The sequence below is a fragment of the Symsagittifera roscoffensis genome, chromosome 9, assembly GCF_963678635.1.
Source record: "Symsagittifera roscoffensis chromosome 9, txSymRosc1.1, whole genome shotgun sequence".
NCBI classification, from domain to species: Eukaryota; Metazoa; Xenacoelomorpha; order Acoela; family Convolutidae; genus Symsagittifera; species Symsagittifera roscoffensis.
In genome coordinates, this window is record NC_087070.1 from 5,417,259 (window position 1) to 5,442,449 (window position 25,191).

Sequence of the window (25,191 nt, forward strand, 5' to 3'; positions counted from 1 at the left end):
TTAAAAGTTTATTTCTGATTTTTTACTTGTTTGATAGTTCTTCATTTATTTAATTTTGACGGGACCCGGTGCCTCAGTTGTTAATCCTGATTTCAAACTATTATAGGGAGCTTCTATTTTAAGCCCCCAACGCATGTAGTTTTCGAGAAAAATTGTTATTTAGAGATTTTTATGTTGACCTTTTGATTGTGATCCTATTGTTTTTCACTGACATCGGTGCCTCAATTTGGCACCTTCAATTTTCACTTTAAAGTTTCAGTTACCGAGAAGCTCCGGCCTAAAATCACCGAACTCTGACTATTTGGATTCGGTACTAAGCAAACCTGTTTACTATCACTTAACGAATTTAAATTTCTCATTCTAAAAATCGCTACTACAGCTTGTCCTGGTTGTAACTTTACTTTTCTATCCAAAAAAACTGGTACCTTATTTTCATCTGTTATTATCCTATTAATGGGTCTCTTAACATACTTTCGGTCCGGGTTTCTAATCCGTATTAGACCGTTGTTCAAGTCAATCATCACGTCAAAATTCCTGACAAAATCTCTGCCCAAGATGAATTGGTCGGCGTCGTCCAGATTCTCTACCACCAGGAAGCTCATCCAAAGGTTCCGTCCTCCCATGTGAAGGACCGTCACCGGTGTTCTTCCGGCTACGTAGATAGCTCCTCGATTTGCAGCGGCTAGTCGGAGATTCGTAGGAATCAGATCTTCCCGCGTGAAGCCCATTCTCTCCCAGGTTTTTATCGGCATCACACTCACCACCGCGCCTGTGTCCAGAAGCCCTGTGACTCCGATTTTTGTTCCGTTGGTGTCAAGCAGGTGTGCTGTCACATCTGCTTCATATCCAATATGTACCGCGTCTTGTTCCATCATGGCGTCATGGCCTATCCTGCGGACTTTGAGTTCCTCTTCACCCAAATAGATCTGCCCCATTTGGTCATCATCTGTTGTTATGTAAGTCCTGGTGTAGATGCTGATTCCATCCACGTTCAGCATTATTTGATACGGCCCATAGACCTCCAAGTAGCGTCCATGAAGTTTCTTCATGCGAGGGCCACCCGTCGTTAGTAGTGCTCGCACAGCTCTCGACTCAGTGCGTGGCTCCACCTGCCTCAGATAATCTGCATATGTGTCCAAATGCATTAAAGTGAACTCTGATGGTTCACTCAAATTTCTTATTACCTGGTGTCCAGCCACTGAGATTATCGACTGTATCTTCTTTCCCTGCGGCGCCATGCCGAACCTCTTACCGGAGATCACTTTAAGTTTCATATCTAAACTGCTTGGTGTTTTCGTCTCTTCGAACTCCGTTGCCTCGAAGGTATTCAGTTGCTCCTGAAGCTTTTCATTTTCCAGTTCAAGTTTCACTTTTTGTTCGATCTCTTTCGTCACCAATTCCTGCTGTACTCTATTTAAAGCATCCTTTGCGGCTGCCTTATAATCGATCTTGAAGTCATCGGCCGCAGTTGCTGGTTCCGGTTCACGTGCTTCTTCTGTTACTGCTTGCATTTTCTTTGCCGCCAGCTCTTGAGGTTTGTCCTTCCTGCGTGCCTCTGCTTCGCCCAAATGTCGAGCCTTGCTTGCTTTCACTCCTGACAAAGCTTCTTCATGCCTTGGATGCTTGATGTCTGCCACTGCATCCCAGAATTGCGGACAATCTGATTTAAAATGACCTTCCAAGTTACAAAAGAAACACCTCGGGCCAAATTTCGCAATTACTCCTCTCATGAAATCCTCATGATCCAACTCTGACGCATCTTCGTCCTCGAGGCTAAAGCCTATTGCTTTCATGCCTTGTTTGTAAGCTGGGCATGCTGACACATGATGGTCTGTTGAACTGCAATTAGCACAAGAACGTCTCTTGTCCATATCATCCCTCGGTTTGTACCAATTGTTCCCTTGGTTAGCTGGTCCGTTGTTAAAATAGCCATAATTGTTCTTGTAATATCCAGATCTCGAAGGAGGTTTCAACAAAAGATACTCTTTTGATTTGAGCCTCAACTCCTCCGGTGTTGGCGCATTAGTTGATAGTGGTGTGTAATGCGTTGCTAGCATCGTACGAAGTTCATCATTTTTCACACCATCGATGAATTTTGAGGCTACGGCCAGGTTCATCCTTCGGTTTGACTCATCCGGTTGGCTGCGTCTTCTCAGCATTTCCAAATCATCGAGAAACTTGTCTATTGTTTCATCTTCTCGTTGCCTCCGTTTCTCGAAGCGCATCATCGCCTGGTGCCCCTGCACCCCTGATCCGAAACGGTTTAACAAGATTTCGAAGATTTTCTCAGCAGTGTCACGTTGATACTGTTTCTTAGCCATGACACAGTTCAGGGCTGTCCCTTCTAAGTTGCTGGTGAGCGCGCTGCATTCCTGTCTCTCCGACAAGTCCTCTTCCTCGAAATGCAGCTTCATTACCTCTATCCAGGTATCAATACAGCCATCAGATTCGTCCTTGTAGCATCTGGGCTTCTTAAAGACTCTTCTGGACTTTTCACTGCGTTCATTGGTTCTAGATAACCGCGTCAGGAATGTCTCCAAAGACCTGTTCAGGGGTTCAAATGCTGTGGCCATTGCCGTAGCATCCCTTGAGTGTCCCGCCTGAGTGTCCTCACACCTTGTCGAAGGCTCTGTGTGCGGTGCATCCCTGCAATCCGAATCACCATGAGCGTTTCCCGCTTGGCCCATGTGACTCCTCCTCGGGCTTGTATGCCCCATGTTGCCAGAATCGCTTCTCCCGGTCGCATGTGTGCTTTGCGTTGGTCGTTCGTTCGAGGTTTGTCTGTTCCCCGTTGAACTTGCTCTACTGTTCGGGCCCCATGCTGTATTACCCCTTGTGGCATAGCCTGATGAACTGCCCCTGCCTCTAGTGGATCCATTTGTCTTCCTCCTTTGATGTTCATTGAAGTTCACCCTCGGTTCCCTGCTGGGACCTCCCGAGTTCGGCTCTCCTTCTTTTGGTCCACTCTTGCTGCTTAGTAGCCCGTCCAACCTATCCATGATAGCCTGCGTTCGCCTCTCCATCATCGCGTCTATCTTTGTGTCAAGAGACCCAAGAGACTGCTCTTGCTGAATTCTTAACTTCTCCATGTCGGCTCTTAAGCGTAACTCCCTCTGTTCCGCCTCTCTTGTCATTCGCGACAAGTTCCTCGTCATATGTTCGTCCGTTCTTTCTTTCAAGCGTTTTTCGCTTCTGCCAACTTCTTGTCTGTTGCGGTTTATTTCTTCCCGCAGACTTTCTCTTTCAATGTGAACTGCTCTTTCCAGTTCACTCATCCTTATCGACATCTGTTCATTTTGTTCTCCTAAACTGCCCACTATGTTGTTTAAGGCTTCCTCTAGTGCTGCCCCGTTATCCATGAGTGGCGTCACTAGTGGTGGTGTAACTCTGTCGGTCCCAGGTAGCTTCGTGCTGGTAGAGATCCGGGCCTTGACTCTCTGTCTTGACGTTTTATCATTATTTATTTCAGGATCCGCTAACGCGTTGCCAAGCCCTCTGGTTCTACTCTCTTCAGGTTGTGGCTCCGAACTTGTCCTAATCGTGAAGTCCTTCGACTGGCCCGGCGTGTTTGCCTCTTTGCTTATCGTTGTCACTACACCAAATTTATCCATGGTTCCAGTCTCTCTTCCGACGTGTGCCTCACTCTCCTGGATCGAACTATTGAGACTGACTTGAGATCCAAAGTCCCCTTGCTCCTCTTCATCCTCTTCCTCCTGGGACTCCCCATCGTTTCCTGCTCCTCCTCCCATGCTGAATGGAAAGATGTTTCCGAAGGTGTTCTTCATTCTTTCTGAGAACGATGATGAGGTTGTTTGTTTCCCAGTTCCGCTTGCCATCATAGTGTTGTCTGTCGGAGATCTTCTAGTTGCCGTTACTTCAGTTGAGATGTCGGACAGTTCCGACATCTCCTCTCGATCCAACGTCCCGGTGGAAGTGGCAAAATCATGGCCTTGTTCTACCGGAGTAGATTCACTCGCCAGCCTTCTGCCTCTCCCTTCCAGTCCATTTACTCCCTGGTTGTCGTTCATGGTATGGTCCGTATTGACCTCCACTTCTAACAGTTCTCTTCGCTCTTCTGAGGTCTTTTGACTTCTCGTTTCAACCATTCTGCCTGAAACCGTCCCCTCTTTATCGGACCGGGTTCGCTTGATCCAATCCACAAAAGGATCGGTCATCGTTTTTCTTTGCTTTTCAGGTATGAATTTCCTAGAGCTATTACCTCGTTTTGGTATCCTTGACTTGTCTAAACTCATTCTTTATTTGTCACTTTCCTATGTCTACTCTTGACTCAATTGCTAGAGACCTTATAGTTTTATTAACAATAATAATGACACAACACAATAAATTTCACCAGATTCTATTAAATAGTGACCACGAATCCCTGTATGTTGTCAGAGTACAGTTTGTATAAAATTTATTCACACTAGCCGATTATCGGTCCAAAGATCTGGAAACTAGCACAATATGATGTTATCAGTCAATTTAAAAGATAGTGTACTCACTACCCAATCAAGCACAGTTTAGGTTGATTTAAAATCAAAAACAAAAAATATATATTGACACAATATGAATGTATATATAAAAAACGTATGTGTCTTGTACTCTTAGTCGGTCGCAGTACAATAGTCGAACCTGTCTTTTAAAGAAAAAGCTTTCCCTGCTTGGTGCTGCACCAAACAGACAAAACTTTGAAGGCAGTTATTTGCTCAAGTGGGCGTCTATTGCACCCACCGAGTATTGTGTTACCTATCTGCCTTCCGACTGCCCGAGCTAGACCTACTAAAATCCTCAGGGCAGTCACTTTTCCCAAAAACGTATTATGTTTCAATCCACACCAATGAGTCACGCTCTTTTTAATTTAGACTTAGTGTCGCGAAAATCCGAGTTCGGACCTGTTTTGTATTAGTCTGGTTCTTTTTGAAAGGCAAGTTACCAGTGCAGTCACTGATACCTAGCCTGTGTATTAATAACCTAATACCTCTCGCTTTTTAGTCTTTCTTTCGTTTACCTAAGTCCTTAATAAAATAATACCCCTCCGGATTGGCACAAATAGGACCCTTCCGGACTGTCAGAATATAGACCCCTCCGGATTGGGACCCCTCCAAGTTAGTTAATAGTAGACCCCTCCGGATTTGGACCCCTCCGAATTAGCAACTATAAGACCCCTCCGGATTCGGACCCCTCTGACTTTGAAAAATTTCGACCCCTCCGGATTGGGAGCCCTTAGCTCTGTCAAAGTAGCTTTTCGTAGTTTTCTTAATTTCAGCTTATACCCCTCCGGATACGTTCTGCGTTGCTTTTATGCTGTTTGAATTAACTGGGAAGGGTATAGGGTCCTTTCCTAGACCCCTCCGGATTGAAGTTAAGGCACTTATTTGACAATTCACACTAACGGTGAAGGGTCTTATCACTTGCCTAACTTCGACTCTATTATGGTTGTCTTGTGCCTTCAGCCTTCCCTTTTTGTCTAGAACTGTCCTAAGTTACTTAGTTCAATCGCTATCAACTTTTGGTAGGGGTATAAGGGTTTTTCAGAAAAATTTATAAAACGTGAAGGGTGTACCCCTCCGGATTTGTGTAATTTGCTAAAAACAATCTCAAAAAATTTTCTCGCTCGCTTTTCCGAAAAATTTCTGATCCTATTAGTAAGCTCAGCTAATTTCTGATCTATTGGTACCAAGATCAACTCGATATGATCAGTAGTTCCAAAGTTATTAACCAAAACGTCTTTTTTCCGAACTCAAAAAATTTTCTCTCTTATAGGTTCCGCCTAACTTTTTCCGCAAATCTGGTCCTTTCGACCTAAAAATTATTGATCCGAGCTCAGAAGGCCTATACTCTTCTAGTTCAATGCAAAAGACCCAATCTAAAACGCTATTGTAGAAAAATTTTGCGAAAAACTATGCTACCTGGACCCCTCCGGATTGATGAATCCACCAAATCAAACACGTTATGTTCGATTTCTCTGCAACCCGGAAGGCTTTCGGGTAGCGGATTTTAAGACTTGTAGATTCACTAGTGGACGTTGTCCGAACAACTATTTTTACTGTCCTACCTCAAAAATTTCAAAAAATTTTCTAAATTTTTAGTGTTTCTTACTATCAAAAATTGGGAAAATTTGGTTTTTGGTACCAAACTAGTTCCAACCACTTCCGAACTAAAGTTAACCGGTTCTACTTATTACAGTAGTGCAGTTACGATGTAACACACTAACTTAGCGCTTTTTTCCGTTTCAAAAAATATCGATCTCTCAAAAATCGCGACTTGTGGGGGGATCAAAATATCGCTATTTTGACCCTAAAAACCGGTCTGTTTTCGTTGTTTTTCACTGAAAAACGATATGTGACTATTAATATAGGCTATATGAATAATAATATTAGTAATACTATACCCCTCCGGGTTTGTTTATTATCCGAATTAAGGTGCTTAACTCGGATATTCGCAGTTCGGTGAAGGGTCACTACAGTGCAGCACTGTCGAGCCCCCCACAGATTACTATCTTACTTTTTGTACCAAAAGAGATACAAAACTTGTTAACGATACCCAACAGTCGATTGTTGTTGTCGTTGAGCCCCTTCTTGTTGCTCCTTGAACTGCTTGCCGGATCGGTCTTCACCCAAGACCCTTCCGAATTGAGCGCAAATCAGCTGACCCTTCCGGATTGAGCGCAATTTATCATTAACGTGCTTAAATGCTCAAATAACCCTACAGTACAAGCCTCACAAACGGGCTACAAAATTGATCGTAACGATCCTGACTGATATAAATGCCTGTAACAACAATATATCTATCAACAACAAACGGGGGGGTTGAATCACATCTTGTCTGGGGGGATGATTTCTACTGATTTTTTACTTTTTTACTGTTTTTGGTTTTTTCGGTTATTTTTTATGTTTTTTGTTTTTCTTGGGTACTATACTACTTTTTGTTTGGTTTTGCTGATATCTTTAAGTGTTTTTGGTCACAAACCACTCAGGGGATGAGGGGTTCATGATTCCCCCCACCCTTCCTGGTTCGTGAATTTTCGGTCTTAACTAGGTTAAAAAACTATTCACGGTAATCCGGAAGGCTTCCGCGTTCCGAACTACCCTTCCGCCCCGGCAGTTTAGGCCTATTAAGGGCGTTAATGTGAGCATCCGCTCGGCGCGGAGTGCTCGTTAACGGTTCCGCCGGTCATGATGTTATGAAAGAATAACACCCAGGAGCGCCATAAAAACATACATGTAACATTCGCCCGGAAGATACATATCGACGGATAACAAAACTAAGTCTTAAGACGACTGGCTAGCGTCTAAACAGAGCTTTGCATGTTTTTCACCGTCTCTACCAAGCCAGTACTTTTCGGTGGTCTTTCTTACATCAGGCTGACAAAAACGTTACTGTTCTCCGGCTTCGACCAGAACGCTCAAATTAACTGAATTACATGCGAAATTAGTGAGCTCATGGCTGGGTCTCTGTATCCCCAGACCACGAGGTCACTCCTAAAAACAGGGCTACTACTTATCATATTACTATTGTTTTTGTTCAGTAGATAAAAATCATCATCTCCATCGAAGATGGATCAACCCTTTCCCCCAACTCCTAGCACCTCATCCTTGTCAAAACTAATCAAAATATCAGTTAAATTCAAGTCAGGACATGACAGGATGCTAAAAGTTTATGTGAGTTAATAAAAGTTTCCGTCCCGAGACCCTTCCGGATTCTTGAATCCGCTGAATCAAGCTCCTTACTCTTGATTTCTTGCTAATCCGGAAGGCTGGTTCTCACCCTTCACCGTTGTTGGCAACGGCCTTGCAACTTTTTTTTTTTTTTTTTTTTTTTTTTTGAGTTTTCACGGCATAAATTAAGCATAAATAAGCTTTTGTAAGCCGGCTTTGCCTCACCTTATTAGCGTGAAATTAGACTTTTTTTTTTTAATTGATAAACAAATTCAATAGTTGTAAAAACAGCAAAGGTTAAAAAGCAGTTGGCTTATAGCCCGTTGAGTTAACTTCTAAAGCTTCCAGTAAGCAGGCAGCATTACCGCGTTGCAGTGCAATGCCGAGTCTTTGTTTGAGGAACGTGAATGACCTTTTCTCACCAGTGGTCGTCTTGATTCTATAGGAAATAGAGGATAGAGTTTTGTATGTCGAGCTTCCGATGCCACCAAGATGTTCCACGGCGATGGGCTCGAACATGCAGTTGCGTGGCAGACCAGAATAGTGTTGGCGCTTACGAAATTCAGCATGGTTAGCAACAGTGGGACCATCTTCGAGGCCTGTTGATAGATTTGACTGTGCTTGTCGGTTTACACAGGTAAAGTCCCAGACTAAAGCTGCGCCATTTTTCCATGGAACTAAAGTAGCACCGTCTGGTCTTTTACCATCGTCACGCAGCATACCGGTCGGCTCGAGTTTGCTGTGTACTCCTGCTGATTTCAACGCGTCTCTGATGACTTCATTACCAAGTTGATGCCTGATGAAACGACTTTTGATTTTCGGGCATATAAGTGGATGAATGCCTTGGCTGTCGCATTTAGTGCCACATGCACAGTTGCATGAAAAAAGAAGGGGGGCACCAAGGCGAAGTCCCGTAGCAATTCTGAAAGCGTCATCAGTCAGCTGGAGACCGAGCGTATCAGACGGAATAGCAGCAAGCCAGTCTCCGGAACCGGGAACAGAGCATCCTTGTAAACGAACTTTGTCACTGTCACAGGTGGTGTTAGCTAGGAGAGACGACCGCCTACGAGAAACAATAGGAGTGTACCAGCTTTTCTGCCACTTATGCTTGTCTTCCAGTGGCATATCAGGAGAAACAGTTTCAGACCACAGTTCAATGGCATTCTTGAAGGACTTGCTGGTGTATTGAGACGCAATGACTTTGAAGACGTCTTCACTGGTGGCGAGTGTAGACGAAATATAGGCAGCCAAAGTAAGGTCCGAAGGTGACTGTAAGCCTAGACCACCGAGTTTGATAGGCAATGTGAGCTGATCCCATTCTCTGTTGGTAATCAGAATGTTACTGACAGTTTGAACAGCTCCACGGATATAAGAGGTGATTTTTTCAACAGAGTTCATAAAAACAAAAGTAGGAGCAGTGCGGAACAAATACATGAGCTTAGGCATGGCAAAACAATGTCGGAGCAGGAAAAACGCGACGTGTGAAGGCAGTAACGGAAGATTCTTGCAGAGGTTTTCGATTTTCTCTCTCTTCTCTTCCAATGCATGCTGTAAAGCTGCATGGCCCAGAGGGCTTCCTAGCAGTTCAGCGTCTTCGGTGCTCACGCTGCTGATACCAGGACAGACACGTCTGAATTCACGTAAAATCATATCGCTCTTTTGCTGGTCTTGAGTGAAGACAGTGATTTCACATTTGGTGTTATTGAGGTTTAACCCGAGACCTTTGGCACTGTCAATGAACTTGGCGAGGTCACGCAAAACTATCTGCCACTTGTCTCCAGCACTGATGTCGTCCATGTAACCGACCTTGAACTTGGATGAGATTGCAGTGAGACAGCGATGCACTCCGAGACAGAAACCAAAAGACGCAATTGGGTCCCCCTGTTGGAAACCTTCTCTCGATAGCAAAGTGTGGTCACCATAAACAAGGAAACTCTCCCGCTCGTAGCACATGTTGAAAAAAGGCAAAAGCTCAGGGCAAAACTCTTCGAAAGCAAAAGCAATACTGTCACGACGCATGGTGTTGAAAGCATTGCTGAAATCCAACTTGAGGAAAACGTCATCGTCTGAAGCTAACTCGAAGAAGGAGCGAGCAGCATGGACCGCAACTTCGGCACCATTTTTCGCACCAGCACCAAGTTGAAAGGGACTGAAAAACTCCTTGAACCTCGCTGTTTCGTACTGACCAGCACATTTACCTGCAATCCTGCGCCAGACTTCTCCCACAGCAATGGGCCTCAGGTCATCTACTTTTCCTTTTTTGGCAAGCGTCGTCAAGTTGGCTGCCGCAAAAACTGGTCTAATGAAATCTGGGGCTTTGCCAGCAAGCATCAAATTGACAAAATCCGTAAGAGTGTCCAGGAACGTGTTGCCTGCGTCGATGGAATGTGAAGAAAGGGCGTCTTTGATATGTTGCGGTCGGACACCACTGGGTCCACCTGCTGAGCCATTGGGGAAACTCTGGATAGCGCTGTGAACTGCAGAACTAGTCACTTGCAGGGGTTCATACTGGTGGCACTGTGGGAATGGCTGTCTGTCCAGTGCAGGAGGAGGATGCTTTTTCTCCAGGATTTTGACACTTTTGTCACTTGGGGGGACAACAGACTTATCCGAGGAAGCTATTCTAACGGCAGCTTTGATGTTCCCCTCATTAATCTTTTCACAAACAAGCCTTGCAAGTTTTTCTGCATCTGTGTTTTTCCCTGCAGAAGGACTACGGTGGGCCGGCTCAGGAATAATGAGGGTATCTGCTACGCTAAAAGCATCGATTTGTCGCTTTATCAATGTTGTTAAACTGGTCTTCTTAGCACACCCGGCGCGTGCGGGAGCTTTCAGGCATCTGTACGCAGCCGTGAAAAGTTGAACCCACGCCATTTTATTGTCAGGGTCGTTGAGGATATCTCGCAAAACCTTGTTAAGAGTTTGTGCAAAAAGAAACCTTGCAGCTTTTGGCACATACTTGACAGTTTTGCACTGGAAAGCTCTCACCGCTTTGATGAAATCCTGAGAAGTGAAAGAGTGGGGGTCTGTAGCAGTTGCGCTGTGTTCACGTTCTTCAGATGGGGATTTGTTGGAATACGGGCACCGACTTCCCACTGGTCCATGGACGCGTAGAGAACCATTCTTCTGAACCACAATAGACATGCTACATCCAGGACAGTTTATGCGTTTGGTGTCTTTGCGTCGGCAGTTTGGGCAGCTGTAGTTGTATAAGCTGGCATTCTCTATTGGTAGCCCAGCACAGATCGAGTGAGACCAGGAGTTGCATTCATCACACTGTACCCAGTCTCGAGATTGATCACCGCTTGCTTGGCACGGTCTGTGTGAGCAGGACGTATCCGCATCGTCAGTCTGGGGGCTACCACGGTTGCCCCTCCTGCTTCTACGCATTTCTCCTGAAGCTATTTAATAAGTTTATCACAACAATTAGGCTAAAAGTGGCTATTGTAGCAGCACAATAGTTGCAACTCGGAGCGTTCTCTGCTATTCTGTAGTTCGTTGTCGTTTTCCAATCTCGATTTTCGTACTGTTCGCAATCGCAGATAAAAGTTGTTCTGTTTTTTACTCGCTTTTTTGTTAAAATGGCCGTTTCAGCATTTCTCAGAAACGTGACGTCATCATTCGAATTTTTGAAAATTTAAAATACTAGAATATTCTAGCCCTCACCGTTTGGCTAAACGTTCCAATAACGTCGCTAATCCTTCGAAATCATCAACTCGGAAGGCTTACTGCTCAAAATTCGAATCCTGCATAAATTGCATTTTGGCCATTCTGGTCGAATGTCACACATGTTCGTGACTTTCTTGTTATCAATTTTCCCGGATTTAAATGAGAATTTCTTTCATTTTTTGTAAACATCCCAGTTGCTGTTACATCATAAACACAGTTCAAGATTTTGTACCCCTGTCATACGCCTACATTTTTTTCTGTACTCCAGGGTAGGAAGCTTCAAATTTTTCAATCTTTCATAGTAAGCTAATTTGCATAAGCTTGGGATTAATCTGGTTGCCCTTCGCTGAACCTTTTCAATCATCTTTTTTTTCAGAAATGGGTTCCACGATTGATTGGCGTATTCCAGATGCGTTCTCACTATGATAATTGTTGAGGTTACCATGATATTTGTTCAGGTACATGGACTTAGGATTAACTAAATGTTAAATTGGGCTCAGTTCAATTGGTCAGGTTTTTTGACGGGCGACTCTCGGTTTAATTTTTGTTACCTTTATACTTTTCACACATCATAACCGTTTGTAAATTTTTCAAAGACACCATGCTAAGGATCTACTTGAAATGCTTGGGCTCTTTTCGAAAGATTTATTCGGATGCAAGCTCCAGATTAGAAAAACTAACTTTTAGTGGAAACTATTATCGCAAGGACATTGGACGCGTTGAGTTCGTCAGGTTTCATGCACCAATTCTAGGTGGCTTTCTCTTATTGACTTATGGCGTCTGGTGCGTTAAAAAAGCGGATCGAAGACGTAAACTGGTGCTCCCTGGTTTCATGCAACTCAAGGATGAACTACCTTTTTTGATGCGTATGAAGATAGAATATTTTCAATCGGACCCTGAAAAAGCTAGTGTACTCAATATAGATGGATGGCTGGAAGAAAAATCATTGTCAGAAAAACTACAAGCTTTTTTGTTGCAAATGAAATCCATCCAGCTTTTCAACAGTAAAGAGTACCGAAAAGCAAAAGAATGTTTGTCTTCGGCTCTTCAAATTTGTGAAAAATTGAAAAAGAACTCTGAGGATATGTTGGTGTTAAATCTCACATTCTATATGTCATTGTTGACGATTAGCGAGGATAACATAGAACTGGGCCTGAATGGACTTTTATTTTGTGCTTCGAGAGTATGCGCATTAAGGAAATCAAAAGCGTGGGAAGCGTTAGAAACCTGCGAACAGTATTCGTTTAATCGCTTGGCTTTGAAGTTTATAGCCAAGTACCTGCGGGTTGCAGCGAACGTGTCAAGCTCAGCTGATGAAAACAAAAAGAAGTTTCCTCAATTTGTACACGAAGCTCTTGAAATTTACGGAGAACTATCCCGCGATTTTTATGACAGCGGTGGAAGCTTTTTGTCGTTAACAGACGAGTTGGACAGCGATTTACAGCTTGTCGAAATAATCAACGACTTTCTTTTTCTGCAACTAGAATCACTAAACGAAGGCCAAAAGCCAGAGAATCTGGAAGTTTATTTAGCTCACGCAAAACGATTGGAAAGTGAAATGAAGACTGCTGAAATGAGAAAGGAGCTCATGTTCTCGAAGTTTATTGAAGCTTACTACAAAGAGAGAATGGAGAAGTACGAAGAAGCGCTTAGAGAGTATAACATACTGATTCATTCTATCCGCGATAAAACGGTTTTAAAACTTGTGAAGTATCGGAAAAATTGTTTATTAAATAAAATTGAAAATCTTGAAAAGTAGGTTGCTATTTTTCTTAACTATCTGGAGGCGAGCTTTCCGTTATCAACTATTTGTTTTTTTTTAATTTTAAAAATAGTTTGCTGACTGCGAGCGGAAAAATTCGATGACAGTCGAAGATGTGCCGGTCGGCTCCAAGAAAAAATTTCATCAAGAAATATACGTTAGCTCTACATGGGTAAGCATCAACGCGTTTTTTGTCGAAATTTAACTAATTTCTATGTTTTCGTTTTATAACAGGTTCTGGTGCCTCAGTTGTTAATCTTGAAGTTAAACCATTTGGGCAGTTTTTAAATTCAGCCCGCAACTCGCGTAGTTTCCGAGAAAAAATTGCTTTTTCATTTTTCAAAAATGGACTTCAGAAACTCGTTGTTGAATTTTGATGATGTTTTTCAATGAGACCGGTGCCTGAGTATTCAAGTTTTGTTTTCAATTCCAATTCCAATTTGGAGCTTGGAGTGAGACTGTTTCAGCCATGTTAAGGTCCAAAGTGCATGTTGAAGAAATATAGGCTTTATTTACTTGTTTAAGCATCAACGCATATGAAGTGATGCATTTTTTTTATTTTAAAGCCAAGTTTACACCAATCTATTATTTAATTTAGCGAGACGTTTCCAGCCATATTTAAGAAGTCCCTATGTTGATATAGTTAAGAATTTTATCTTTACATGTTACAGCTACAGTTTTTTTTTACTTACCTATGCTGTGCAAATAGATTGAAATACTCTTTCTAGCCTTCGGATTGTTTTTCCTTTTTTTTGCTGAAAAAAGATTTGCAGTCAATTGGTTGTTTTTTCCTTAAAAGCTTTGCCTTAGTTTGTTCCTTTTGGATTCAATTTATAATTTGGCAAGTTTTTGTTTTCTTTTCAAAAATTCCTCGCAATGTGTTTTTTTAGAATAAAAGCTTCGCAGCCATTCAACCTTTTTAAAAAAAAAAACAACCCGGGGATATTTGTCTTCTATGCAACAATTAGATATTCTGTGATATAGCTTTTTTATAGCAGGAAGTTTTCTACTGTTTTTTCCTTTTATACTTTTTTGCTTAGTGATATATCTGGTTATAGCATGTAATTTCAATAAAGTTTTCTTCTGATTTTTCCGTTTATTCTTCTTGCATTGATGGTTTTTAGAAAGCACTAGTGATTTTTTTTGTTTGTTTTTCACAGTTTAAACTTTGCTAACTTTATTTATACGATTTGCTCTACTGTTGAATCGGCTTGATGTATAAATCATTAAACGTTTTTTTTTTTCAGAAAAACACCCGATACTCGCTGAATTGGCCTCATCTATCTCATTTTTGTTACTATACAAATGACCCCCGGTACCTTCTTCATTTTGGGGAAAAATTGTTTTAAATGTGCTGAAAATAAAAATAAACTGGATCTTGTGTTGATTAATCATCTTAGTGTTATCTTGCTCTGCAAAATGTTTACGCTTAATGTCTGCGCCACTGTTAAGTTTTGTTGTATAGTCTTACTCAAAAAAAATGTTTCTTTTTTTGGAATTGAGAGATATACCTACTTTTTTGAAAGAGAAAAATAGTTATTTTGTTAAGCTTTTCCTCAATTGTTTTTAAAAAATTAGATATTCTAATTTTTGACGCTGTCATCAAAAATTTGAGCTCGGCAAGGGTTTTTTGCCTTGAGCTTCTTGTTAGAGATTCTTTTATCGTAAAGCAGTTTTATTTCAATATAATTTTCACTGTGAAAATTATATCAAATTTTTGTCTGGTTTATTTTTTAAATGACTTGCGATGATCATTTGGAAAGCAGAAACTTGGTTACTGGTTTAGTAGTTTTAAAGAATACATGTCACTGCACTTCTATGTTTTTAAAAATAAAGTTTAAAAGTTTATTTCTGATTTTTTACTTGTTTGATAGTTCTTCATTTATTTAATTTTGACGGGACCCGGTGCCTCAGTTGTTAATCCTGATTTCAAACTATTATAGGGAGCTTCTATTTTAAGCCCCCAACGCATGTAGTTTTCGAGAAAAATTGTTATTTAGAGATTTTTATGTTGACCTTTTGATTGTGATCCTATTGTTTTTCACTGACATCGGTGCCTCAATTTGGCACCTTCAATTTTCACTTTAAAGTTTCAGCTTCGTAAAGGAAGTAGCTCTTCTGGTTTTGGAGAAAAACCTTTTTGTTGTTTTTAAAGATATGTTTCTTCAATGTTTTTTAATTCTTCAATTGTTTGTTTCTGGTTGATTCTAAACAAGACCGGGTGGCTCAGTTTTCAACTTCTGGTTTTCAACTCTGGTTTTTTAGGTCCAAAAAGAAGATCAGAAATCCTAAAGTTTTCGAGAAAAGTTGCTTTCTGGTTCATTGTTCAACAAGACTGGCGATTCAAGTTTTAACATCTAATTTTCAACATATCTTCAGAGTTTAAAAAAGAAGGCCAGTGGTTGTTTAGTTTAGTTGAGAATAATTGCTTTTTGAGTTTCATTTTTTAACCTCTAATTTTCAAGTCTGAGCTCTAAAAAAAGCTCTGAAATCTTTTAGTGCTTCAAATATGATTGTCTTAATTTTTTCAACTAATCTCTGGAGATTGCCGAAGTTTGTTTGCTTATCGCGAAAAAATGCTTTAATAAGTTTAAAAGAGAAAAGTTTTTTTTTGTTAATGAATTTTTGAAAGTTTCTGTTTTTTTTAGCGGAACTGGTGCTCAATTATTAAGCTTTTATTTAGTAATTATTTTTTGACCTTCAAAAAGAAAGAGTTTTTTTTTGAGAAAAATTCCTTTTTTAAAAATTTTTCAATATTGCTGATTTTTCGTTTACAACGGGACCGGTACCTCAGTATTAACAAAAACGCAGTATTTAGAGAAAAAAACACAGAGCTCAGAAAACCACTTTTTTGAAATGAAAACTTTCATTAAATGAAAACAATTTGTGGTTGATCAGTTATTATACTTTCGTCTTACAGTGGGAATCGGCATTTCAATTGCTAGTCCTGGTTTTTTGAACTAGAATATTGAGCTTAAAAAGTGGAGCCCTCATTAGAGCTTTTAAAAAATCACTTTTTTTCTGATAAATTCTTGTTGCGACCATTGAAAATAGAGAGAAACTTTGTTTTCGAGTGCTTTAATTTTTTCATTTTTTCTTTTCCACGCAAAATCAATTGCCTAAATAATAATCGGAATTGGTCGAATAATATATCATATTGGTCTTGATTCGATTATTTCAAACATTTTTCCCAGTGTCGAAACAACCGGTTAGAAGTTTTTTGTTAGTTTAATTTCGAGCGGGTAAAGCGATCGAGTAAGTAACGTTTTAAAAATTAGTCAATTAGGCTTCAAAAAAATTTAATTTTCTAAATCTAAACTTGTTTTGGACACTTTCTTAAGCGCTTCCTTTGCAAAAGAAGTTTTCTAAAAAAGATGAAAATTTTTGTTCAACGTTGGAAAAAAGTTTTAAAAAGTCTTCTTTCTTTTTTGTTATTGGTTTTATGAAGACAGCTGTTGTTGATTATGCCTTATTTACTTATTTTATCCGCGCTCGTTTAACTCTTCCGTCACACTATGCCCAAGAAAATACACTAACTAGAAAAAAAATGTTTCTTTTTGTAGTTTTTCATAAACGTGGTCTAAACGTTTTGTGGTATTTGAATCGCAACCGGCTATCTTTGTTGATTATTTGATGTCCTTTTTTTTAAAATAGGACACGGTAAGGTAAATAATTTGAAATATGCTTTTTTGTAATTTTGGAGGTATCTCGCCATCAAAAAATGAATGTTGAGATTTTTTCGAAAAAGCTTTTAAAGATTCATTTGACTAATTTTACTCATTTTCATTGGCGCTTGGTTCTCTGCGTGCTTTTTGCCTTGGGGCTCTGAGTTGGTTTTTCTAAGTTATGACCACAGTTATTCTAGCGGGTTTTCTTGCTTATATTTTCATGACTTGTGATGATCATTTGGAATGCAGAAAAATCTTCAATGGTTCGCAAGTTTTTTTTACCCGCTGCATAGCATTGACAATTTAATAGTATTTTTATCGGTATTTTATGTGGCTAATGATTACATGTGTTCAAGCGACTTTGGTGCAACTCATAATCTCTAGGTTAGTGGTTCGATTCTGACACATAGCAAAAGCTTTTTTTTTCATGACGTCTCTACCATTTTTCCTTAATTTATCTTTGTGCCTTCTTTTGTTATCTTTTTTGCGGTTCTTACTTTCCTGTTTAGCCGCTTGTATTCCCAAAGTGAAAGGAGAAGGAAGAAGGACAAAAACTAAGTCTAGCAACAGCAGTGATAATTTATGTTGGCTTCCTGTATTTCAAAAAAAAACGTTTCCCAGTCAGCTCTATTTTGTCAATGAACATAATAAAAAGTTTTGGTCTTGTTTTTTTAGTATTTTTTATGAAAATGTTTTGGAAGTTAATCCACGGTTAGGTTCAGTTTTTAGCTGTTTGATTTCCTTCGAAGTTCAATTCAATTTTATTCAATAAAAGAACGAAAAATTACGCTCTCAAATAACGAAAGTTGAATTGGCTAAAAAGTTATAAATGGCATTTTCCCCGAATTTACCAGAATGAAAGTTTTGTACTCCTCAAGTTAGGATGTTTCTTTTTACGTGTTTCATTTATGGGGTTTCTTTTGATTTTCTCAGAAATGCATTTTTTTTAAAATGTGTGCTGCAAATTAAATAATGTCTGCTTAAGAAAAAATATGGCTATTGCATTGTACGTTGTGCATTTATGCGGTTTGTGTTTCTCAGAACTGCAATTGAAGAAAAGTTCCTACACTAGAGGATAAAATTAAGCGCAACCTTGGGTTTTTACTCTATGAAGTGCCTGTTTATAAGAAGCTTTTTGGACAATGACAAATTAGAATTTTAAACAAAGTTTTAACATCGACCGACAGCAAATGATCTGAATGGTAACTTCCCAATTGGCATAAATCAAACAGCATAAAAAATGAAACTTTCTAGTGGCAAAAATTCACAGAAATTCAAATAATATTTTTAACCTTTTTGTCAAGCACGAAAACCTGCGAACAGGATTTGGAAATAATTGATTCCAAACAAGTATCAAGCGACGATTCTGTTTGAAATATCACCACAAGAAGCTTATTAGTAACCGCAAGCGTATGCTTTTCGCTTTTTAAAACTTCTATAATTGTTTCATTTTCAAAATTCTAGAATGTCAATCAACAGTTGAAGTGACAATTTGACTAATTTTCTCCTCTTGTTCACAAAAAAGTTTTTCTCGTTATTTTCAAGGCAACTTCTGCACGAATCTTGTGCCATTTGAGAAGAATTTCATTTTTATGCCATTTGGGAAAAAAATGCCGTTCAAGGCATAAATATCTGAACTGAATTACTTTCTCTGAAAGTCTCCATTTTTAGTTTGAAGCACTTACTAGTTTTTTCCGTGTCTGAAAATGCCAGTTTTCATTATCCGCAATAAGTTCAAAACGCGTGAAGTTATGACAAGCTGCTGAGTGTAGTAAAGTTGTCATACTAGTTGTTTCAATTTTCTCGCGGATACAGTTTCACATCGCATGAACAACTTTTTACTCCACTTACTCGGTAAAGAGGGGTATTTTAACTTATTCCGCCCAAAAAATCAAGAAATCAACGTCTTGAAATGAAACTGTTTTGTTCCTATCTGATTGGCTAGAATTAGCCAATCAAATTTCAGTACCATCTCAAAGCGTTTTTGTTCAAATAAGCCAAGTTGGCCAAAAATATATAATGTTTGATAAAATTCCAAATTATTTCAAATATGCTTAAAAATGTATCCAAAAAAACATAGAAATAGCTCCTGGAAAAAGACCACATTCACAGCTGCCCCAAATTCCGCCTCGTTAGAAGTTGGCTAAATAATACAGTGATCGTATTTGTGTTAACCAAACAAACCAGTGCTATCAGTGTTTGTTTCTTTGCATTTCATTCATACATTTAAAAATACAAAATTGCAAAATTAGGAAGTTTGGGCGGAATAATTTAAAAGACCCAGAAAGAGTTCACTGCGATGCAAAACTTAGTCGGATGATGGAAACTTGTGAAAACTTTTTCAAATAAGTGTGTTTTGTTCAAATTTGTTTTCTTATGTTTGTTACCAGATAAGCAACAGCTATATATGTATAGAAAATTGGTTACGTAGATTGATTTAGACAACCTCGTTTTCAGACTTGTCAGTAATTAGACAAACACTGTATTAACCAATCAGAATCGAAACAAGGAAGAAATGAATAATTAATAATTATTTATTTATTTCGTAAATTTGCTTTCTCATCTCGATTCTGATTGGTTAATATGCTAATTGTCTGCTTACTGACGAGTATGAATAGGCGGTTGTCTAAATACAGACCGCACTCCCCCCTCTATTCATGTGTTTTTTTTTGACAACCATTTCTGTTTAAAATATGCATTTCAAAAATTTCTTTAGTTTTCATTTTCGCGCGTTCGTATTTGACTACTCACTATTTATATAATACCTGCATAAAAAGTTTTATTTAAATATATTTTCTGAAAATTGTTATAAGCTGTTGAAAATGTGGCAGCCAAAATTGAATTTCTGAAAATCAAATAAGGGGGGAAAATAGTTCACAAGATCCATTACATGCTTTCATGCATGCCGTTTCTTTTTCTCAGAAATGCATTTGAAGAAAAATGTATGTAACAAATGCATTGATTTTTCCAGGAGAAATGAATAATGTTATTGCATTTAAAGTCTTTGTGTTTAAGCCGCTTCTATATCTCAGATTTGCTTTTGAGGAATTCTGTGTAGCAAATTGGTTATTGCATTTAAAAAAATTGGCTTTTGCCATTTAAATGTTTTCATGTATGCTGTTTCGATTTCTCAGAAATGCAACCGAAGAAGTTTGTAGCAAATGCATTGGTAACTGCATGAGAAGTACGTTGGTTATTGCGTTTCACGTGTTTTCATATCAGAGGATTTTATTTCTCATAAATGCTGGTGAAGAATTGGGTGACCGGCAGATAAGACGACAGCCGTTAAGACGACAACCGTTTTTAATGGGACTTTAAGTCGACGCTACATGCAATTCTTCATATTGTATTTCTGAAAAATTTAAACCGCTTAAATTCCAACTGCTCATTTTACACGTAATAACTTTTATTTGCCGTCTTTGTCTTGTCGTTTTAATGACCTGTCGCTTATTTACCTATTTTCGAAGAATTGTTTAACATCGTCTTAATATCCCATCGAAAATTGTTGTCGTCTTAACTGCTGTCGTCTTATTTGCCGGAGATCTTAGAAAGTTCATTGGTTTTTGCGTGATAAATATATTAGTGATTGCGTTTTACGTGTTCGCTGTTAAGCGCTGATTCTCAGAAATGCATTTGAAATGTGTGTATGGTTGTCTTAATATAACATCAAACCCGATTCTTATCTTAACGTCTGCCGCAAGATGATGTCCTTACAGCTAGCCAAAATTGCTGTTTTTCTGAAAAAATGCAATTTTCTGTGGTGATCTCAATTTGAAAGCTAGATATTAATTGGACGTCAAACAAAGAGCTTTTATGCTACCCGGCGGAATAACCAGCTGTAAAAACAGGTAACAAACGAAATCTTCTTTCATGTACCTTGTAGTTTTTCAAATGTTTAGGATGGCGGGTTCCAAAAATAGCTCTTCAGAATCTGATTCAAAAAAGTATGGATACTGTTAGAAAATAGGGACTCTATGGTAGACAAAACTAATCGATGAAGTCAACCAAAGTGTTAGCTTACCTACATTTTTGCCTGAATTGCCCGAACCACCTGGCCTCTAAAGGAATTTTGCTAGCAGCAGATTTTGGATTATAGAGCAGAATAATTTATAGAGCAGCAGGTAGGGCAGAGTTTCAATTCAACGGCAGAGTTTACCCATTTTACCCAAATTTTGTAAAATGATAATATGAAGGCTGAGATTCTGTTTCTCAAAAATACAAAATACTCATTTTGCACTACTATTAACAGTTTTTTCAAATTGCTAAGAAATACAAAATTAACATCTATTCACAGCACTTCAAATCTACTATACTGCTTCTGCTTCTTGAAAATGCTCCGCTCCTTTGCCAAATTGAAACTTTTCTCCCAAAAACAGTTTTTTCAATTAACGCTTGGTTACTTTACTTTTTTCTTCGTTTTCTTATACTTTTTTTCATAGAGCAGGAGATGTGCTCGATATAGCAACATAATTCTTTGGGGCCTGCTGAACAACCTAGCCAAAATGCTATCTAGCATAGGCATTTTTTGTGTGTCTTGATGCGCTAGAGAAATCATATGTTAGGGCAACACACGCTAAAGCCACTAACCATTATTTAGGAAATTGCTCAAAACAAAGGTACTAGTTTACTGTCCCGTGACAAAGCTAGTTAAGGTGATTGGTCCCGCCTATTTTCTTCAAAGCAGCGCCAGCACGGAAATTGAACCTACGACTTGGGGTTGGTAACCGGATTCGTACCCGCTATACTAACTAGACGCGTTTCGACATCAATATAGAGACAAAAAATCGCTTACTGATAGATTTAGCCACATACTGTACCTCTGTTTTTATTAGGGACCACATCATTTTTGAGGGACCAAACAAGTTAACTAGTACCAAAACAAATGTAACCACAAAAACAAAGGATGCACTAGTTAAAAAGGTTTAATGGATCTACTTAACAATCTCCACCCCTTTCAAGAAAGGAGGGGGGGGGGGGCGAATGTTAAGTAGATCAAAATGGTCGAATTTTCGAACAATCAGAATGCAGCAAAATTAGAATTCTCAATAGAAAGCTCAGTGCTAATTTAATGTATTTATTTAAAGGGGTGGAGATTCTTAAGTAGGTACCATAGGGGGGGGGGATTGTTAAGTAGATCGTGTTTAATTACTCAAACTGAGGTCTGTGGGTCTTGAACAAAATTAATGTTTGCTTAAGTTTATAATGTTTTGCTCTTGTAGACAGCAGTTTTGTAGACAGCAGTTTGTAGACAGCAGTTAAGTTTCTAGCAGCTATTTTTTTTCTGATATTTTTGATGGGCTTGTTTCTTAAAAGTTTGCAGTTATAAAAGGTTGAAAGTATAATTTTGTTTCCATATTCAACAATTAATTTTTTTTTCAAAAAACTATATTTTTTCGGTTTCCTTGATTTTATTGACCCGCTTTTCCAAAATTTGATTTTTGTTGGTTTTTAACTTACCAACTACGACCAAGAATAAAATCAGTTTTTAGCGTCCATTTTAAGATCGCTTGAGAAGGTTTCGGCGAAAGTAATTTTGGCTTATTCGACTCATATTGCGTCGCTTACAAAGCGATACGTTTTTAAATAGGTGTTTAACAGATCAAAATGTTTGTGCCAACAAATTTTTTTGGCACAACGCGAATGAGCTCAAGTGTTGTCTACTTAGTTAAGGCTTTGATGATTTTGCTACTTTGCCGTAACTAGGATAGCCGGTCTTAAAAAATACGATTGTTTTCAAATAAGTGTCGTTCTTTTGTGTGGTGTGATAGAATGATCTGAACGAAAAAATAGAAATAAGGCATATTAGACAGTCATAGTCAAATTGGCTAAGTCGAACACTTTTTTGAAGAAGACGAAAAAAATCGCGAAAGAAATTTTATAATTTTCACAAATTTTTTCTAATCTTAAGCAGAAATGCGCTAATAAACTCAAAGAAGTAACTTTGCCCAGGAAAAGTTTCCGCGGCTTAAATAACCTATTATATGCATGCACGTTGACCTTATTAGCTCGAAATTAGACCAAATATCAAAAATTTCAAACCGGTTAAAAATTTTTTAATGTCTTCGAATCACGACTTAAACGGCTTGAATACGATATAGTACTCATTCCGATAAGTATGTGTGGTACCTGACTTCGCGTGAAAAAAAACGAGGGTAGCCGGGCTCTGTGCAAGTAACACAGAATGTTCCGACCACAATCGAAAAAACAGTCTTCTGCGTTCTGTGATTATACATTTATAAAAACCCGTGGAAAATTAGTGATTTAAGCATAAAATACTACAATTGTCTTCATTAATTAAATAAACGAAAAGATGGACAAAAGTTCCAAAATAAAATTTTCATGGTTAAGAAAGCGCTTAATAAAGCTTCCAAAACTGTTTTTTTTTCTTAAGAAAATCAAGTTTTGCTTAAGCTTAATTAGCCAATATTTATATATAACGAACGTTACACGATCGCTTTACTCGCTCAAAATTGAACTAAAAAGTTTTTAACCGGTTTTTCTCTACACGGGGAATTTTTTTTGAAATTTTTAATGTGAATGGAAACGCGACTGTAAGGGCTCTAATATGATATGTAACTCGACTGTTTCCGATGATTATTTATGTTACCTGATTTTGCGTGGAAAAAAAAGAAAAAACTAAAACCCACCCGAATACAAAGCTCCTCCACATTTTTCAAATGGTCGGAACGAAAAAGAAATAGCTAAAAGACACCCCAATACAAATTTTCTCCGATTTTCAAATGGTCGGAACAATATCCTTCATTTGAATTCTGCTTCGAAACATTAATTTCATATGTTTCTCCAATATGGTATATAACTCGACCGTTTACGATGATTATTTATGGTACCTGATTTTGCGTGGAAAAAAAGACAAAAACTAAAACCCATCCGAATACAAAGCTCCTCCACATTTTTCAAATGGTCGGAACGAAAAAGAAATAGCTAAAACACACCCGAATACAAATTTTCTCCGATTTTCAAATGGTCGGAACAATATCCTTCATTTGAATTCTGCTTCGAAACATTAATTTCATATGTTTCTCCAATATGGTATATAACTCGACCGTTTACGATGATTATTTATGGTACGTTATTTTGCGTGGAAAAAAAGACAATAAAACACACCCGAAAACAAATTTTCTCCGATTTTCAAATGGTCGGAACAATATCCTTCATTTGAATTCTGCTTCGAAACATTAATTTCATATGTTTCTCCAATATGGTATATAACTCGACCGTTTACGATGATTATTTATGGTACGTTATTTTGCGTGGAAAAAAAGACAAAAACTAAAACACACCCGAATACAAATTTTCTCCGACTTTCAAATGGTCGGAACAATATCCTTCATTTGAGTTCTGCTTCGAAACATTAATTTCATATGTTTCTCCAATATGGTATATAACTCGACCGTTTACGATGATTTTTTATGGTGCCTGATTTTGCGTGGAAAAAAGACAAAAACTAAAACCCACCCGAATACAAAGCTCCTCCACATTTTTCAAATGGTCGGAACGAAAAAGAAAAAGCTAAAACACACGAATACAAAGTTTCTCCGATTTTCAAATGGTCGGAACAATAACCTTAATTTAAATTCCGCTTCGCAACATAAATTTCATAAAATAACATCCGTTTATTTCAAATGGCTTTCGTAATTTATTAATTTTCTATTTGAGCTTCAAAGTTTTTGAAATGTTGTTTGTTGGTATATGCAATTTTTAAAGATTGATTAAATAAGACACAATCACAAACTAATAAATTACTATATATTCACATTGGAGCACAATGAGCCCTTATTTTTACTACTCCGACTTCATAACTTTGGCAAGTCCGAAAAGGTTTTTTGCAGCATTGTCAATTTATAAACAAGGATACCGGTTACTGTGCAAGTGGCACATAATAATCCGACCATAGTCTTAAAAAATACCACAGATTTTTCAAAGTATTGTCGTTTTTTTTCGGCATGGTGTGATTAAAGGAGCTGAACAAAAAACTGAAGATTAGTTATATTCGATATTCGTGGTTAAGTAAGCAAATTGAAAAATATTTTTTTTTTAGAAAAGTTACTTAAAAAAGAAAAAAGAAGTTTTTAAGTTTTGCATTTTTTTGAATTTTTGGAATTTTGATTCCAAAAAGTTGCTAACATACTCTAGCTAACGTTACTCAAGTAAAGTAAACTAACGTTACTCAAGTAAAACTTAGTTTTTACGTTTTAAATTAAGCTAGTGTAAGCTTTAAGTAGTTACAATAAGACTGCACGCTCGCTTTATTCGCTTGAAATGAGACAAATCAAAAATTTCAAACTGGTTTTTCTGGGCACGGGGAAATATTTTGAAATTTTAATGTGGTTAGAATCGCGACTGTAAGGGCTCTAATATGATATATCACTAAACCCAGTCCGAGTGGTACCTGATTTTGCGTGGAAAACAAAAG

The 25,191-nt window shown here is 38.4% G+C and overlaps 1 protein-coding gene across 1 annotated transcript in view; it reads right to left on the reverse strand.

Annotated features, from left to right (window-relative positions):
• The window catches only part of LOC134854483 (uncharacterized), a 562,741-nt gene extending 551,652 nt beyond the window's left edge, over positions 1 to 11,089 (reverse strand). The window contains exon 1 of the mRNA XM_063870746.1: positions 11,060 to 11,089. The gene's annotated coding sequence lies outside the window, so the exon portion shown is untranslated. The remainder of the gene's footprint in view (positions 1 to 11,059) is intronic.
• Between the last annotated feature and the right edge of the window lie 14,102 nt (positions 11,090 to 25,191).